This window comes from Cyclopterus lumpus, chromosome 15, assembly GCF_009769545.1.
Source record: "Cyclopterus lumpus isolate fCycLum1 chromosome 15, fCycLum1.pri, whole genome shotgun sequence".
Lineage (NCBI taxonomy): Eukaryota > Metazoa > Chordata > Actinopteri > Perciformes > Cyclopteridae > Cyclopterus > Cyclopterus lumpus.
In genome coordinates this window covers 5,290,694-5,308,160 of record NC_046980.1, presented here as the reverse complement: position 1 = coordinate 5,308,160, position 17,467 = coordinate 5,290,694, and the positions used below count along the sequence as shown (strand labels likewise).

Here is a 17,467-nt window from a genome sequence, read left to right as displayed (position 1 = left end):
CCACCAGCAACCAACTGGTTTCGTTCCAGAAACAGTCACAACAGCTCTTGTTGTTTCCAGTTCCCATTACACTGTGACATTTCCTATCTTTCAGTCATGTTGGGAGCGACTCCAATCAGATCTGATGATGAACACACAAAGCAGCTAAAGTTTGCAGTCATTTTTAATCAAACGGTGCACAGTTTCAAACTCAGTACAGACAGATAAGGAATGTGCATGAGAGAAAAGAAGTGTATGTGTGTGTGTTTGTAGGGCAGTAACTGAAGGAGTGTGCATTCTGATACTGTATGCAAATTTTTATCTGTGTCACAGAGTCGATAACAGGAAAGTGGAAGAATCTGCACCTCGCTGCCACAGCAAAAACCTAAAGTTTATTTGTGTTTCTTTGCTCCAATTAGAGAACAACAACAACAACAGCAGCGGCAGGAAGAGGATGGTGAGATAACACAGACACACACACACACAAAGACATACATTCAGATAATCAGACAGAGGGCAAGACAAGGCAGGTTCAGGAAGGATCATCTGTTGTGAGCCACCAAGACATGGAGCTGCCCACGCACCAAGCAACCCCCGCCTCCCTCCTCCACACACACACACATCCAACACATACACTTCCCTTTGAAAACACAAGGTAAAGCAATTGCATACACTTTGCGCACAAAAAAAAAAAAATTATATATATATATATATATATATATATATATATAAAACACACACACACACACACACACACACAGTGTACGCACAGACACACACACGAAAGCCGAGATTCAAACGATTACATTTGTCAACTCAGACAAATTAAATGTACATTCAAGAGAGGAATTGCTGGATTCTCCAAACCCTAAACCCTCTAGGTGTCAGGAAACTTTCACTCCTTCCCCTTCCCCTCCCCCTCCCCCTCATCCCCCTCTTCCCCCCCATCCCCCTCTTCCCCCTCTTCCTCCTCGTGTTCAAACTCGTCTCTAATCCTTCGTCTGTTTCTCGGTCAAACAACAAACTCCTTCCCTCAGCGGCAGCAGGAGCTCACAGAGGACGATGCAAAGATTTACTAAATAAATGACGCTACCGGTGTCACGTTTCTGCCAACTCGTGAATGTACGATTGTTGTGGCATGTTGACGAGCAGATATTTAAATAATAAGCCATCATGATGGGCGTGGAGGTTATCGTTACTATTTTGCAGGTTATAATAGTTCTGCCATTACAATGTATTTATGTGTATTTATAGAACGGTTTGAACTGAAGGAGCGCCATCCTAGCACAATGTTTGCTATAAATCTGGTCTGTAAAGCCTCCTCAGCCAACAGGAGGTTAATGTGGCGTCGCTGCTCCGGCTACCTGGATGTGACATCAGAGTCTTGGAGGACGGGAATGAAAGGACGTATTGTTCGCAGTCCCACCTGTACAGAATAAAAACACCCTTATAGGGAACCACCGAGCCATAGCCAGCCCCCCTTCCTCAGGGGAAGGAATTTGAGGTCACACTGCTCCGGGGATGCTGGGAAATTTGATTGGATAGAAACCCAAGCAGCGGGTTAAGAGTTGTAAGAGAAAGAGAGCTCTTTAAGGGCTTCTGGGTATAATAACTTTTCATTTGGCCGTAGAGGGAGCTGCCAATAAAAACTATTATGTAAAGTGATATTACACTGCAGCGGCGCATACGAGTTATACTGTGAGTGCTTCTATTATTAGTAGGGTTAATCTTGTTTTAATGCAGAGTAAGGCACTAACACTGACCAGACTAGAGCAGTGGTTCTCCAATGGGGGGGGGGGGGGGGGGGGGTTTACGTGAGATTTGTAAAGAATATATTTTAAATCAGCATCCACTTCAAAAATCCTCTAAAATTAGTTATTTAATACATAAAAACAAATGTAAGTGTTGTTGCATCGAACAAAAAGGAAACTTGATAAAAGTATAGAAACAGAATCACATTCATCATCACCAAAAAAAAAAAAAAAAAAAAAAAGGTTTTGTGCTTCAATAACATAAAATTATAGCTTAAACCTTCGGGTTCACCAATGTTTCAACACAATGTGAACTTTTGGAAAGACGTTGCGTTTGTGAAGAAGGTTTTATGATATTTAACAATATCATAATTTAACATATATTAACAAATATTTAACATATTTTATGTTGGACAGCTTGTTTTGGAAAGTGTTGCCGCTCTGAAGCAGCTCCAGCTCCTCCACACGTGATTTATTAACTTTACAGCTCCTTTATAGAGCTGTTAAAATACTGGAAAGTGACACTAGACCTTGGCCGAGAGGCATTAATAATCCATCTCGAATACTCCTCCCCCACCTCGGTGTCGTCCCCGTGGACGGACTGAAGCGCGAGGGGCCAGACGTCAATAATCAAGCCTTGAAGCGTCTCCACTTCCTGCTCCGGGAGAATGGCGGCAGACTAAATAAACGACAGAGGCCTGATTGGAGGACCGGCGGAGGCCGACAGCTCCTGAGCTATACAAATAAATGCAGTAATGAGGGAGATTGGGATCGTTGGAGGTGGAGATTATTGACGGGACAGCTGGGACGGAGCGAGGAACGTTTGTTTTTATGCATTAGTTTCATCCCGAGCTTCTCATCGGACCAATTAATACGTTTCCTATCTATTTATTAGTCTATAAAAGTGTTAGAAAATAGTGAAAAGTTGATGTCAAAGTGAGTTAAGGCGGACATTGATTTCTAAATGAAAAGTATAAAAAAAAAAAAGGGAGCATCGTTCAAATGTTATCAGATGGACTTCATCACTGTATGGCATTATGTTTTTTCCTCTACATGTTGCCGTGACAACACGATCAGAGAAGGTGATAAACTACATGGAGAAGTACGGTGGCATTCAGTTTTTATTCTTTCCTTTTACAAAATTAATTTAGTGTTTATTACCTTACTCTCCAGTATCTTATTTACCCCCTTTTTTCCCTCTCTTCATTTGACTGATTACCCTCCTCATCTATGTCTCCTAAGTCCTTTCACTTGTTTCCTCCTCTTACCTCTTCCTTACCCCCAGTCTCCATTTCCATTTGTTGCTTTCCCTCCCCTCTCCTCCTGCTGCTTCTCATTTCTCCTCCCTTTCCTCTCTTGCCCTCCATCTTGGCCCCGTTCTCATCCACTCCAGGGGCCCCTCCTTGCAGGCGGGCCTCTGGGTGCTGCTGCAGCAGCAGCAGCAGCAGCAGCAGCAGCAGCCTCCCTATTGGTGTCGGCGCCCTGCCCGACATGCCTTTCAGGGCCTGGGAGACTGCAGGCCAGACTTTCTGGCTCCACTGCCATTGTTTGCTTGGCTGCTCTGCGCCTCATCCCCGGCGATGGATTAGCATAAGAATACCCAGAATACCCAGAGCCACGGTGAGCGGCACCGCGGGCCTCTTCCTCCCTGCATCCCCGTCTTCTTCTTCCTCATCTTCATCCTTTAATTAATACTCTTCTGCCACCAGAGTTTGTTCACGATCAATTAGATTTACTTCTTGGGTTTGTGGGCGCGGTGGGAATTGAACCCACGACCCGGCGTCTTGCTTCAATTAAGATAATCTGCATTGCTATTTAAAAGTGTTTTATGTTATGTTACAAGCAAAATGTAAAGTGATGAGGTAATCAACAGTTATTAGTTTAGATTATTGCTTAATACTTAAATCAATGTAATGATCATCTTTACTTAGGGATAGTGTAAGTATGATGGGCATCATGGTTGGATGCTTTAGAGGCAATTTTAAATTAGAAAAATAATGGATAGACTTATTGATAGTACAGCGGTGTTTAGTAACAATATATTTCCAGTGGTTGCTTGTATAAAATCATGAAAGCCATCTCAAAAGAAATTCATTTAAAACTAAATATTTGAAGTGTCGCTGTAAGGAGCAGCTTTGTATAGAAATGCAGTCGTTACGCCACTAAAAAAAAGAGCAAGTAGCGCCACGCAGCTTTTGGCTTTTAGATCTCAGGAGGAAATTTAACCTGGCAGTGTTTGAGTCTTGTTTGTCTCTCACGCACACACAAATGAATACGATGGAGGGCGAGTGTGCCGCTCAGTGGGCAGCAGCAACGCCTAACGTCATTAGAGGCCCAGAGAAGATCTGCCGAGCAACTTCAGCTACAAACTGGAGGGGGAACATTTACTTCCCCCTTCCCTCCTCCTCTTCATTTATCATGTTACAGCAACACAAATTACCCAGCATCCACGGGGGAAACTCAGGTTTATGGTTCCATGTGAACTTACGGCTTAGAACGACATTAATAAATACAAAAAAAACGTTGGCAATAAGGGTAATGAACTGCTGCCGCTTCAAGAAATGTAACGTTAGGGTGAAGCTAAATGATGAATAATTCTACAAAAACCGTAACGATTGCACAGCGGACATCCAGCGCCACCGAATCGATCACAGAAATATATCGATTTGCTTAACGTGCATTGGATGAAGGTCAGAGGATGCATTCCCCCGGAGAACAAGCGGCACCTAAATATCACCGTGTCCCATTTGCGCCAACGTAGAACCATGATATGGAACATCCAACACGTGGAAATGTGTTTGTGTGTGCAGTCGTCACTTAATAGATTCACTAAAATGTTCCTTCGTGCACAGGTTTGGTAGAAGATCATCATTTTGTTAGCCTAGTTTATTTTTAAATCAAATCAAGCGTCCATTAAATTGTAAATCGGATGTAAAAAAAGAAATCTAAGATGGTATTTTTCAACTATACGACCCACAGGATTCAGGTTACATCCATATAGACTCATTACTGATTAAGAATAAGCTCTCCGTGTTGGTGTTGATGTTGCTCAACCACCCCGTGGACACAATTCAGACATTGAGCTTGACCGCAGAGTCGTTAAGTAATAAACCAGTACGACGTAGTTCGCTGAAGGTGATTTTAATCACTCTAAAATCGCCATAGAAACGGGTCTATTCATCACCAGCGGTGTTGCCTTTAGTCCCGCCACAGAAGAGTCATAAAAATAAAAAAAACACGCTCGACATCATAAAAATCCAACATTATGTTCATAAAAGACTGAGGAGGTTCCCAACACAATCTTCCCAGTTTAACCAGTTAGCCCCTGCTGGTGCTGAGAACACAGGCGACCGAACAAAAGCTCCAAACAAACATTGGTAAAGTAGTTTCAAGGGAGGTAAACAACAACAAAAGCCGTCCCTTCTGAATCAAACACGCGCCAATCTCCAAATTCAGATTCCTTTGACCTTCATCACTGACATACCGCGTTATGTGCCGAAGATCGGACACACCGATATGCTGTAATAAATATATAAATATTTCAGCGGTAAGCAAGACCGTGTGCAGACGTTTCAAGACCACTCCTACGCCACAAACAATCGTTTAACTCGCACCAAGTCGTGTTTTAAAGACCCGATTATACATTTTAGGGCGATTCCGCCAGCTCGTGTCGAAACAAAGCCCACAAAAAGAAAACACGACGTTACCTCTTAACAACGTATCGGTTCCTGCTGAAATATGAAAAATATTCACCTCAACGTTGTGATGAAAACAACCGTTAGTAAACACGCGTTGCTGCTTTGTCACTTAATCGTTTACAAGACTCTTAATACCTAAAAGCATTAGCTGTTTATTTTCGCCATTTTATACAAATGAGGCTGCAGCTGTAAAGGATTAGATTAAAAATCTTTAAAAACTTGTGTTAACCACCTTATTTAAAAAGGCATCAAACCAAAAAGACGAGTGAACCAGAAGTGCACAAATGTTACCCATTCGTGCAGCACTCTATTTAACAACTTTACTACGTCAACGAGAGATTAGGCAACACAGGTAATGGAAAATACACCTCAATAGCACACAGACAAGGAAGTCACAGCACTGATAGTCCTCACTGTGGGCAGATTGTGAGAACAACTGGTCTCTCTCTCACACTCAGACAGGAAGTTTACTGTTTAGCCCCGCCCTCCTCATGTGCCGTCAATCATTTTTTTTTTCCGTCTGAGCTCAACAGCATCCAGAGTCAATCCGATGCTGATGTTGAGTTTCTTTCTGGTGTTTTTTTTGAGGATTTGCATTTTTGGAATAAAGTCATTTTCTGCCTCAGCTGCTGCCAGCAGGCCACACTGGTTTGATCCCAGTGTGAAGGAATGGAAACTGGAGAGATGACTGGAACTCAGACGGCTTTTCACAGAGACACAAAGAAAAAAAACATAAAAATAAAATACAACTGTAATTGTAGCAGACAGAATATTGGCTGTGTGTGTGTGTGTGTGTGTCTGTGGGTGGGTGGTCTGGTCTGGTAAGAGACCGGACTCCGTGAAGGGAGGCCGGATGGTTTCATCCACCGTGTCGCCATGGAAACTACAGCCAGGCCACAGAGCCGTGCACGAACGAAACAACGATATAGGTGGTCCGGTGTGTGTGTGTGTGTGTGTGTATATATATCTTTTTCTGTGTGAGTTTGAATGAAGAAGCTAAAAAAAATCAAAAACTGAAAACAAGTGTGTGTACCAATGTAGAATCATAAATAGAAAGTTGGGTAACATAAAAATTAAAAAAAATAAATCAGTTTACTTTCTGGGATTCAACCTCAATGTTCATGAAAAACCGTCGAGGAGTCGAACAGAAGTGACGAGTTTAGAAAGAATGATGTTGTCTAATGTGAGACCACAAGAAGGAGGCTGTGTGTGTGTGTGTGTGTGTGTGTGGTAGCCAGGTCATAAGCAGTGTGTGTGTGTGTGTAGTTTGTTTGTGCCAGTCTGCCCTTTGTTGAGTCCAGTTCAACTTCTTAGATCACAAACTCAGTATTCTCTTCATGCATCAGATACAAACAAACCTGCCATTTTCTTACTTACTATTCTGATCACAGTTACAGTGCACGTGGGTCAGATCAGGTGACTCTGAATATTCGGTGCTTATAATAAACACGGTAAACGTGACATGGATCAGAAAGCGTGACACAGAAACGTTCCTCCACGAACGCTCTTGAAATAGTTTCTTCTAGCAATCAAGAAGTCCGTTTGGGTTCTTTTCATACATGACAGTATGGAAGACATTTTAAAACCACAGTAGGCTAATTTACTACATTTTGTTTGCTTTATGCATCACCCGCTCGGTATTTGCGGTAAGCGCTCCGTTTTCCGGCTGGCTACTCGTCTCCGATGCCGCGTGCACATTGAAATCAAGACCGATTGACACGTCTGATGCTTCTAGGCTTTAATCAGAAAGCCGCATTCGGGACTTATTAAGCTCAGAAACTAATCATTTTCAAAGCTCAAACAAATGATAAAACAGTGAAGCTGTGACTGCGAGGTCATTACAGTGACTCAGTCAGAGGAGTGTCTGAGGAATTTATAACTCCCGACTGCAGATTTTCTGATAACCAGCAGAATTCAAACACTGAGGTGGTTCTCTGAGTGGCAGTAAAGAAACATAACTAGACTGGATGGAAGAAGTGGACTTAAGTTGTCGTGACGTCAACAATCGGTTTGGTTTTGAAGCCTTTGGCATTGAGCAACCGGTGAACGGAAGATACCATATTTGAACTGCGGACGGGGGTGTGGCGTAGAGACGGTGTGAACAGCTCTGGTAGCAACCTGTCAATCACACAGTCTCTGCATCATGGTGTATTTTTCCTCTCAACGCTGTATTGTAGAAGACTCAAAACTAGCAATTTAGCCTATAAACTTATGTTTACTTAGGTAGTGAATCGAGTGAGAAGTAGGGTTATTTTCCACACAGACTTCCATAAAATCGAACTTCTTTTTGCAACCAGAGGAGTCGCCCCCTGCTGGCCAGTGGACAGACTGCACGTTTAGGACATTTCCTCGTTGGGCTTCACTCTTCAGAACTGGAGGTTGCCGCCGGGCCATATCCCCCATCTTTAACAAATGTATTATAAATATGTAAACGTAATTACATAGTCAATTATATTTGTATATTCAGTCGTTTTAAATGTATTGCCCTCTCTTTCCAGACCTGAGGGGGGTCTGAATATGATCCAGTAGTGCAGTAAAATATCATTAACTATGAGCTCAGTGCTAAAACATATTTATATTATCTAAAACTCCATGATAGCTTCAAAAAAAAACAAAAAACTATTGGCGTTATAAAAGTAGCAATTGATAGTTTAGTTTGATATTGTGATATAAAATGGACATTGCCAAGCAATTTTCACATGAGGGTTTACTTTGAAAAACAATTTTTCCATTTTCTGTGGTTTCAGCCTAAAAATCATCTGTACTTAAAAAACTGAATGTAGTCCAACCTCGCCTCGCTCTGCCAGGACGAACTGTAAGCTGAGCCGGGCCGACCTGATCCGAACTGCAGTGTGTGGGTGAAGCGTGCAGGGCGGTATGCGTGTGTGTGTGTGTGTGTGTGTGCGTGTGCGTGTGGTGGGCGGGGCTGCCGAGGGACATATGGGAGTGATTTTGTGTGGCAGACTGGCCGACTCTGTTTGAAGGTCTGACAGCGAGCTGAGATTCAAACGCTTGAGTCACCGCGTCTGAAACAAAAAGGCAGCAATCGGCCTCGTTTAAAAAAAATTTTTTTTTTTTAAAAACACACGACCGGTCACGTACTACAGTCAAACTTCATCACAGTCAAAAAAGTATTTAAAACAATTCCTTCCCCGGGCCTCGACAGTAAAGTCTCACAGTCTCAGTCCTGCCACCGTAACGTCATGTACATTACGGTGCGTTCAATGTCCAAACAGTAACAATGAGTATTGAGTGAAGGTACAATAGAACTTATTATCCAATGGAAATCTTGATAACATTTTGTTTTTGATGAGGAACGTGAATAAACACAACAATATAGAATAGATATGTTTAACTTCTTAACACTAACCAGCTTATAATGCAAATAATTAAAGAATGACAGCCACACAACAAACGTCTGTCTTGTTATGACACAACAAACTAAACGTTTGTTGTTGTGTCATAAAAAAAGGGTACAAATTTTTGAAATGTCTGGAAATACCGGTGACTAACTCCCTGTGTGCGAGCTGGAGAGGAAACGGTTTCTTGGTAGTGGCGGGCGTGAAGAGCTAAAAACACGTTGTGAAATTTGGAAATGATTACATCTATCTTTTGGACTGAGATGATAAACCAGAGAGAGTGTCAGAGAAGGTCAGAGGTCACTATTGCGCGCAATGTTGCAAACTAGAAAAAGGCCTGAAGTATCCGCACGAAAAATAACAATGTATAGAAACTCCGGGAGCAACAGACACCAACCCAAAACCAGAAACAGGCCCCCACACACAGTCTTTCCTCACATGGAGGCATGACTTCACTTTTCGCACACACGCACACACACACACACACACACACGCACAGCCTTCGGGCTCAGTGTAATCACCGCTCTTCCTGCTCTCTTGGTTGGGTTATTAATCAAACCAGATGACAGCTCAAATGACTCAATCAGAGCCTGTAATTAAAAGCCAGGAAGCCTCCTGATTGGCCAGCTCTGCCTTCGGCACCGAGGTCAAGGGTTAATCTCCTCAAAAGGGGGAGGAGGTGTAGGGGAGGGACTGGGTAGTCATGTTTTTGTTACTTAGTTTGCGTGTGTGTGTTTGTTGGAGACACAGGGTAAAGCCACCCAGTAATGTTTTTCATGTAACCACAATAAACATCCTGCAGACGTTACACACCGACTGAAGGGAACCGAGCTGGAACAGCCTTCTGACTGGGGGTGTATGTGTCCGTGAGCACGTGTGTGCGTGTGTGTGTCCATACCTGACTGGTGGCTCCATGGTACAACAGTGTGTGTGTCAGCGCACAGCTCCATGGGAAATGTAGTCGCGAAGCAGAGGAAGCCGGCCGGATTCAGACCGTCATCCCAATCAACGACCTGCCGGAGAAAAACAAACGCGAACGTTCAAACTAAAACGTTTGTATATTTCAGTGATCATCAAACACTTAGTCGGGACTTTTTAGGGACTAAAATGGAACATTTGTATTAAGCTTGGGCAAAATGAAGGTATTACCAGGGTAGAAAGAAATCCTGACTGCATATTTTCAATACAGCAATACATTTTGATACATGACGAGATGCTCTTCTAAGTTGACGCCTTGGTTCCTCTCAATGACTCCTCGGTTCCTCTGAATAACGCCTTGCTCCCAATGACTAATGGAAGCTTATTTAAGACCACAATCGCCCGCCTCAAACTCATGCACGGTTCTATGCACCCCACCCCCCATCAAGGACACTAACGCTTTACTAAAGGTCCACTAAACCCCCTCAAGAATCAATGGAGCCTCCTCAGACCCACCTCAAGACCTCCTGGACGTGAATGTGCTCAATCACTAGATCCTTGTTGTCAGTGCGTTAGCAGCTTGTTGCCGTTTGTAAAGAGATAAGTGAAGCAGTGTTTCGGACAGTCGGATCGTCCTCCTCCACCTCGTCGTCTCCTCGAACACAGAAGCCTCTTTATTGACAGCATAGAGTTTCTCAAATCCTGAAAGGAGGCTTTATTTATCCAAGGAGGCAGACGTCAGGAGAGTGAGTTAATATTCACACCCGAGAGAGAGTGGAGAGTCAAACAGCGGTTTAACGAGTCCGAGCGGAGATACTGCAGAACAGGAAGCTGCTCACAAAGCAGCCAAACTAAAACAAAACAAAACTCCTGATGTAAGAACACATGGAGGGGTCAGCAAATCCAAAACCCAGCCGGGACCTTTCGCCACAGAAACACTATGTTAAAGTTAAAAAAATAGCACCACTTAAAAACTTTTACTGGAGAGAGAGAGATACAAAAGAGGTGTGACACGAGGAAAACTACCGGGTTGTAAACCACCATCACATAGTGGCACCTTACCCATAAAGCCTGAGCACAACACTGACATTGTATATGCAAAGAGCACAATTTATGTCTACGAGAACCTGCAATACCAGTTACATGTTGTGAATATAATTAAAATGCAAATGAATTATGGATTATAATCTAAAAGAAATCTTTTTAACAAGTCACAAGAGGCCAGAATCCCACTATATTTATACATTTTGACTAAATCTCACATTTCATCCAAATACAATGCCGGTAAAACATTATTAGATGATTTGATGACATGAGGATATTTCACACTCTGCACCAATGTTTTGGACAGACTGATGAGGCCGATATCGTAGGTAAACAACAACAACTAGCTCAAGGTAAAAGGTCAGCAGTGACCAGCAGCTCTTCAACAGGGTGTGGAGGGTCTGCACCCGCCTACACTGGCACCCTGCTGTCACCTAAACTAACACTCCGCTGGAAAATGAACTTAAGAACCGTTTGGAAAACTGTGTTGATGAGTTGACCAGCAGCTTCAGAGTGTGTGTGTGTGTGTGTGTGTGTGTGTGTGTGTGTGTGTGTAGCTCCACCCCAGGGGAAGAAAACGGCAGCGGTGGGGATTCAGCCGCTGAGTTATTATAGAACAAACGAGGAGAAAATAGATGTCCGAAGACGGGGGCTGAGAGCGGTCACGAGGTTGGCGAAAAAACAGCTGCTGCCTTCTCTGTCACACACACACACACACACACGATTGAAGGGTGGTGCCAAGAAAAAGAGACAGACGGAGAGAAAAAACAGATCTCTCTCTCTCTAACACCAACAAAAATCCAACAATTTGTATGTGAACAACGATGCATTCGAACGGCGTAAAGCATTTATGCAGCAGATCATGTCGTTGACATCTGTATTGGCGTTTGAAAATTACAAACGGCCATATTTCGATAAGAGTGCCAACAGTCCATCCTCAGTAAAAGCTGCAGTACACGGCTCTGGACTGTTTACACTCCGAAAACACACCCAGCAGCTATTTAAAAAGGAAACCCAGCAGAGTGAGAGTAGAAAAAGCTACTCACTAACCTCGTGTTTACTAGACATTCAATTTACATCTAATCATCTTCACAAAGATTACAATCCGATGGCTTTAAAAACATGACTGTTTGCGTCATTAGAGTTATATCTAATTGACAAACAGCTGGGGAAAAAAAAAAATATAGAAGAGGAACCAGGTTTTTATGATTTTAAAAATTAAACAAAACCGTATTAGTGTGATTATCAAATATCATCAAATGAGTTCTCCCGACTTTCACAAACCTGCACAGGCAGTGCGATCTAGACTACGGGCAGTCACGTTGCTGTCGAGTAAAGATCTATTAAATAAGCCCAACAATTTGCACAAAAAAAAATGTCGAAGCTCCCATTTCCCCCTCAGGCCTACCGTCACCGTGAAACTCAGTCCCCATTAGCAGCGAAGTAACTGAAGAGGTTTCCACAGTTCCTCGTCCGTTTTGAGGAGGCAGCAGCTGATGGGGACTTTTTAATTTCTAAAAATGCGTTGAAGCGACGTGTCAGACGAAAAGGTGTGAAGCCACCGTCTGACAGAAAAGCGGTGAAACCAGTCCTCTCATAAGGAAGGCAGGCGGAGGAGGAATGCAGGCTGCATAAAACACACAAATACAAGCAGAGGCTGACAGCAGAGAGAACAGACACTCTTTCTGCAAGTTTTTAAAAGTGAAGATCAGCAGCAGTTTAACTTTTTCCATCAAGGAACGGCCATCCGTCTACATATCAATTTTTTTTTTTTAAGTTTAATACCTGTAAATTGAATAAACTTTGGTTTTGGAGTGTTGGCTGAACAAAAAACAGGATATTTAAAGACTGTGGACTTTATTCCCCATTTTCCTTCTATAATTTCTGATTATTTGAGAGCGTAATCTAGAGAACAATATCAACATTTTACATAGTTTTTTTTAAATTCCGGTCTCATTTCTTTGCAATGTGTCTCACTGACCCCATTATTCAGTGAAAATGAAATAAGCATGGCTGTGAGGAAGAATGTTTACAAGCGGAGCAGAGCAGGTTAGTCAAACAGAAAAGTCTTTGAACCGGCTCAAATTGGGTTTCAGACGGTTGGTTGAACATTAGGATACTGCACTGGACGTTTATTATAGTCTAAACAGTCGTCTACTTCTTAGGTGGTGCAACCTCTCACCATTTTTGTTTTTGCTCTCCCTGTACAGCCACAAGTCTCTTTACTCTGATTCGTTTATTATAAAGCCTTGCAAGCAAACGAGCCGCTCAAGCTCGTCAGTGAAACAATTACCTCAATTAACCCTCATCTGAAGGTAAAAAGGACAGTTGCAACAATGACGTCTGAAGGCCAAAAAATATTTATTTGTTTCCTCCTTGGTGATGCCGTTTTTAGTCCAATGAGAACATCTTGTTGCCAGGAAACATCGGGATGATCTGTATCCTGTCAATCGTTTAATTGTGCTTTGCTAACAGGACTGACCCATCTGCATTTACTCATAAACAGCTACTGCAAACCATACAGAGTCTGCATAGTGTGTGTGTGTGTGTGTGTGTGTGTGTGTGTGTGTGGACGCCGGCAGGAAGTGGAAGCGAAGCATTCAGATTCTGATCGCAGCAGTTAAAGCCATCGGCTTTCGCAAAACCAACAAGTGAATACGAGAGCAGAGGGACGAGTGTGGAGGCTTGGAGGAGAGGCTAATGCCATCAAAGTCAACCAGCAGCGTGAGCTAATTGAAATTAAAGACCAGAAACGAGGAGGCGGGGGAGCCCAGGCAGAGTAAGAAAACCCAGCGAGGAGGACTGATATTTCCTCGTGGCTGCAGCAAGCAGGTCAGCCAAGGATAAAAAAAATTAAAAAACATCCTGATGATGGTTGCCAACCAACATGAACTGAGGGCGTCTAAAGAACATAGTCAGAAAAACAATTCAGAAAACAGCCGAAGGACACAAAAATACAGAGAGACAGAATAGTGTCACAATAAGCGATTCTTCGGTACCAAGACGATGCCAAAATTCTGCAAACGCATTTGTTTTTCCTGCAGGACAGTACAGTCGGTACAGAGGGAGCTCGAGACTAACGGCGTCTACAAGCCGAAAGAACAGAGTAGACTCACTGTCAACGAGCCAGGGGGCAGATTATTTTTTTATTATTCGGTTTTCATCTCACAAACCAAACCGATCAACAAGACAACCTAAATCTTCACAATCAATGTTGATCATAATAATTAGGCTTTTTCCGTCGAAAATTAAACATCTGACTCATTCCGTTAGATATCTGCCTTCACATATATTTCCTCTCATGTATAGTTTCCACAAACTCAGTTAATTTTCGCCATGCGAGTAGATTGAGATAAACAAACTCACCCTCCAGCTCTGAGAGTCGTTCTGATTCATCAGGCGACAGTACTCTTTTGTGAATAAAGAAAATCGGCGTTAAATCGGTCAGACGGTCTAATCCACATGGGGAGGAGACCACTCAGTTAGTGGCGAGCTGACAAGGGTTGAGGGGGGGTCAGGATTGAGGTCAGGGATCACCGTCACTTCAGAGGGATCACTGCACCTATCAGGGGCAAATCCGCCTCAAGAATGAAGCAGGATAACCAAGACGTCTTAAAAACAAAAAAAGGCATCCATGTTGTGTTTTAGTTCAATGTTAGCGTTCATTAAATATAGTTAAAGAACCACAGAGTTTAGGGTTTTTTAATGAAAGAAACTATAGTCCTTTTAAGTCAAGCTTTATCTTTAAGTTTTGAGCTTGTAATACATTGAGGAGCATTGTTTCTGCTCACTTCTTATCTAAAGAGATTGGTTTGTTTATGCTAAATTCACAGTTATAGAGAACAGAGAAAAGTAATGAATCTTCACATTGAAGGAGCTAAAACGCAACAATTTGGCCTCAAGAAATATCAACCCCACCTCAATGCGTGTCCAGATGTTGGGGGAGTTTCACTGCCCATGTTTTAAATATAAAAAAGGAAATTATCCCCTGTACTGAAGAAACTGCAGCACACAAACAAGGAGAAAAACAGTAGTTATTCACTACACTATTTATCTACTACAGTAAAAAAAACTATGCAGCCACTGTTTCGTAATGTTGTGAAAGTCGAGGAAGCACTGTTGCATAATAATAATTATATAAAGATCTGATTTCATTCCTGTGGTTCGGTTAACCCTTCGGATTTTTGAACTCTTGAGGAATGCCGTCGTCACATGACCACACAAAATCACACACGGACACAAATAATCACATTTTCACAGACGACCTCCCTAACGCCCACCATTAGAATAAGAGGAATGTCTTCCGATCCCACACATCAGACCACTGTGGGGAGGCGCATCTGAATTATTCACCGGGATGGGCCGTGTGTATTTAAAGCAGAGATCAATACCATTAAAAGCCGGGAGGCTGAACATGAAAGTGCTGCGTCGACCTTCAACTGGAGTCTGAAGCGTCGCCCGTTTGTTTGGCTGCAAGAATTAAACAAACTGTATCGTCTTGAGTGACTGCACAAAAAGTGCGCATGTAAAGTGGGCCAGTGTTTCTTAAGGCGCAGTACAAGATCATGTAGAAACTTTAGATTAACAAATCAGCAGGGGGAGTGTTTTGAGAGCCGAAGCACTTTAATTCAAGCGGCGAAGCAGGAGAATTAGTACTAGTTTTCTCCGTTTAGATGATTGTAAACTAAAAATCTTTTAGTTCTGGGCTTTTGTTACGACATGTTACACGTAGATTGATCGATAAAATGTGCCGCAGATAGTTACAGCACTAAATCAATACACTCATATTCTGGGACTTTGAAAACAATAACTTCTTGAACGAAAACCTTTCCAATTGATTTGTGTGCATCTTACAGAGCCAGGTAATCTTAAAAAAAAAACACAACTAAAAATTCTTCCAAAGCTCTTGCCAGAAAAAGTATGAAGCAAAAAAAGCTTCTTTTTTTTTTATAACTCCAAAGAAACAAGATACACAAATAATTAAATAAGGATTACTACCGTAGCTGCTAAAGCCACAAGTGTCTTACAACGACCACTTCAAGGAGACCCAACTCAGATTTTACTGCGAGAAAACACATTTTACTGATTTCTGAGTCCAGGTTTGATCTTCAGCTTTGGTCGTCTCAAGAAACTAGTCTCCCTGAAGCCGTTTCACCTTTGCCACACATCCAGGAGAATGAAAACACACGGCGCAGGATATAAAATATCTCTGCAGGGATGGATGAAGGGGGGAGGGGGGGGGGGAAGAATCGTCCCTCTGTGTGCTCAGTTCCCCATTTACTGCCTTTATTTATCTGCTGTGCTGCAGCAAAGAGGCTGGACGTATGGAGGAGGAGGAGGAGGTGGAGGAGGGTGGATTGCATGTTTTCCTCTCTGGCTCAGCCACTCTGTCTCCAGGCCGCTGGGGGGGGTGGAGAAGAGGAGGAGGGAGGCGAGGCAGACAGAGGAGAGCGCTGGAGATGTGAAACCTGATCTCCTTCCCTACCTCCTTCCTCCCTCCCTCCCTTCTCCACCAGCACTGCCACCTCGCCAGAGAGCCTCCGAGACTCCCTGAGTAATCTGATCCTCAGCCTCTGAGACTGGAAACACACTCCGAGACAGGGAGAGGTGGAGGAGGGACGAAAAGGAGGAATGGAGGAGAAAGAAAAACAAAAAAGGGGGTGGGGGATGGAAATAGAGCAGAGGGAAAGAGAGAGATCCCCGAGCTCAGAAACAGTCCCAGGAGACGGAAAGCTGAGAGGAAGTAGACCGAGAAGAGGAATGAAGAAAGGGGACGAAACAGAGATGGAAAAGGAGTAGAAAGGACAGACTAGAGAGTAGAAACATTCATAGAAAAGAAAGAAAGAGCTGTGTTTGTTATCTACATCAATATAATTAAAAAAAAAAAAAAAAAAAAAAATATATAATATAATATATATATATATATATATATATATATATATATATATATATATATATATACACACATACACACACACACATATATTCATAGTTTGGAGGTGAGCTGTTACTTTCTTTAAAAGGTGAATCTAGTTGTGGATCTAATGAGGAGCAAATAAAAAAATGGGAGAAGGGGGGAAACAGATGTAGGAAACAAAGGGAACAAAATGAGGGAAAGTAAAAGGAGAAAAACGTGTTGGTAGCTTTCAGTGTTTGGGGATTTTTTTATTGATTCACTCTGTACAATTTCTTTCAAAATCAAGGTCAAAATGTATCCGAGCAGCAGCGCGAGAACAATGACATTTAACGCGATTTAATAAGAAAAAACGAATTGAGTCACAAACGATGTGAAACAAAACATGAAAGTTTATTTAGACAGTAATAAAACAGCCTTCTGAAAGGCTGGTGATAAAATAAAATTACACAAAGCTTTAAATCTCTGTGGAGAGATGTCCGAGTCATCCACCATTAAAATAAGTTGCGTTTGACGTTTAATTACAACGTCACATCGCCTGGACGGTAAAAGCCTCATCGGGTTATCATCGACACGAGTGAATACCGCGTCGATCAGTGGCCATGTGAGTTTATTAACCGACACACAGTTTGTCGTCTAGATTGTTGAAATTAAATCTCTGCGGCGAGTATTCATCTTGTAGCAGCAAGAGGTATTTAGTTTCTCTTGCATAGTTGAGACTATGAACACTGCATCTCCATCTGTGCACGGGAGATGATCCGACAGGCAGAAAATGGTGGCAAAGCAATTAAACAGCCGAGCAAA

The 17,467-nt window shown here is 42.5% G+C and overlaps 1 protein-coding gene across 1 annotated transcript in view; it reads right to left on the bottom strand.

Moving 5' to 3' along the window:
• Positions 1–17,467, bottom strand: part of LOC117743725 (bone morphogenetic protein receptor type-1A-like) — a 38,227-nt gene that overhangs the window by 15,874 nt on the left and 4,886 nt on the right. The window contains exon 2 of the mRNA XM_034551501.1: positions 9,686–9,800. The gene's annotated coding sequence lies outside the window, so the exon portion shown is untranslated. The remainder of the gene's footprint in view (positions 1–9,685; positions 9,801–17,467) is intronic.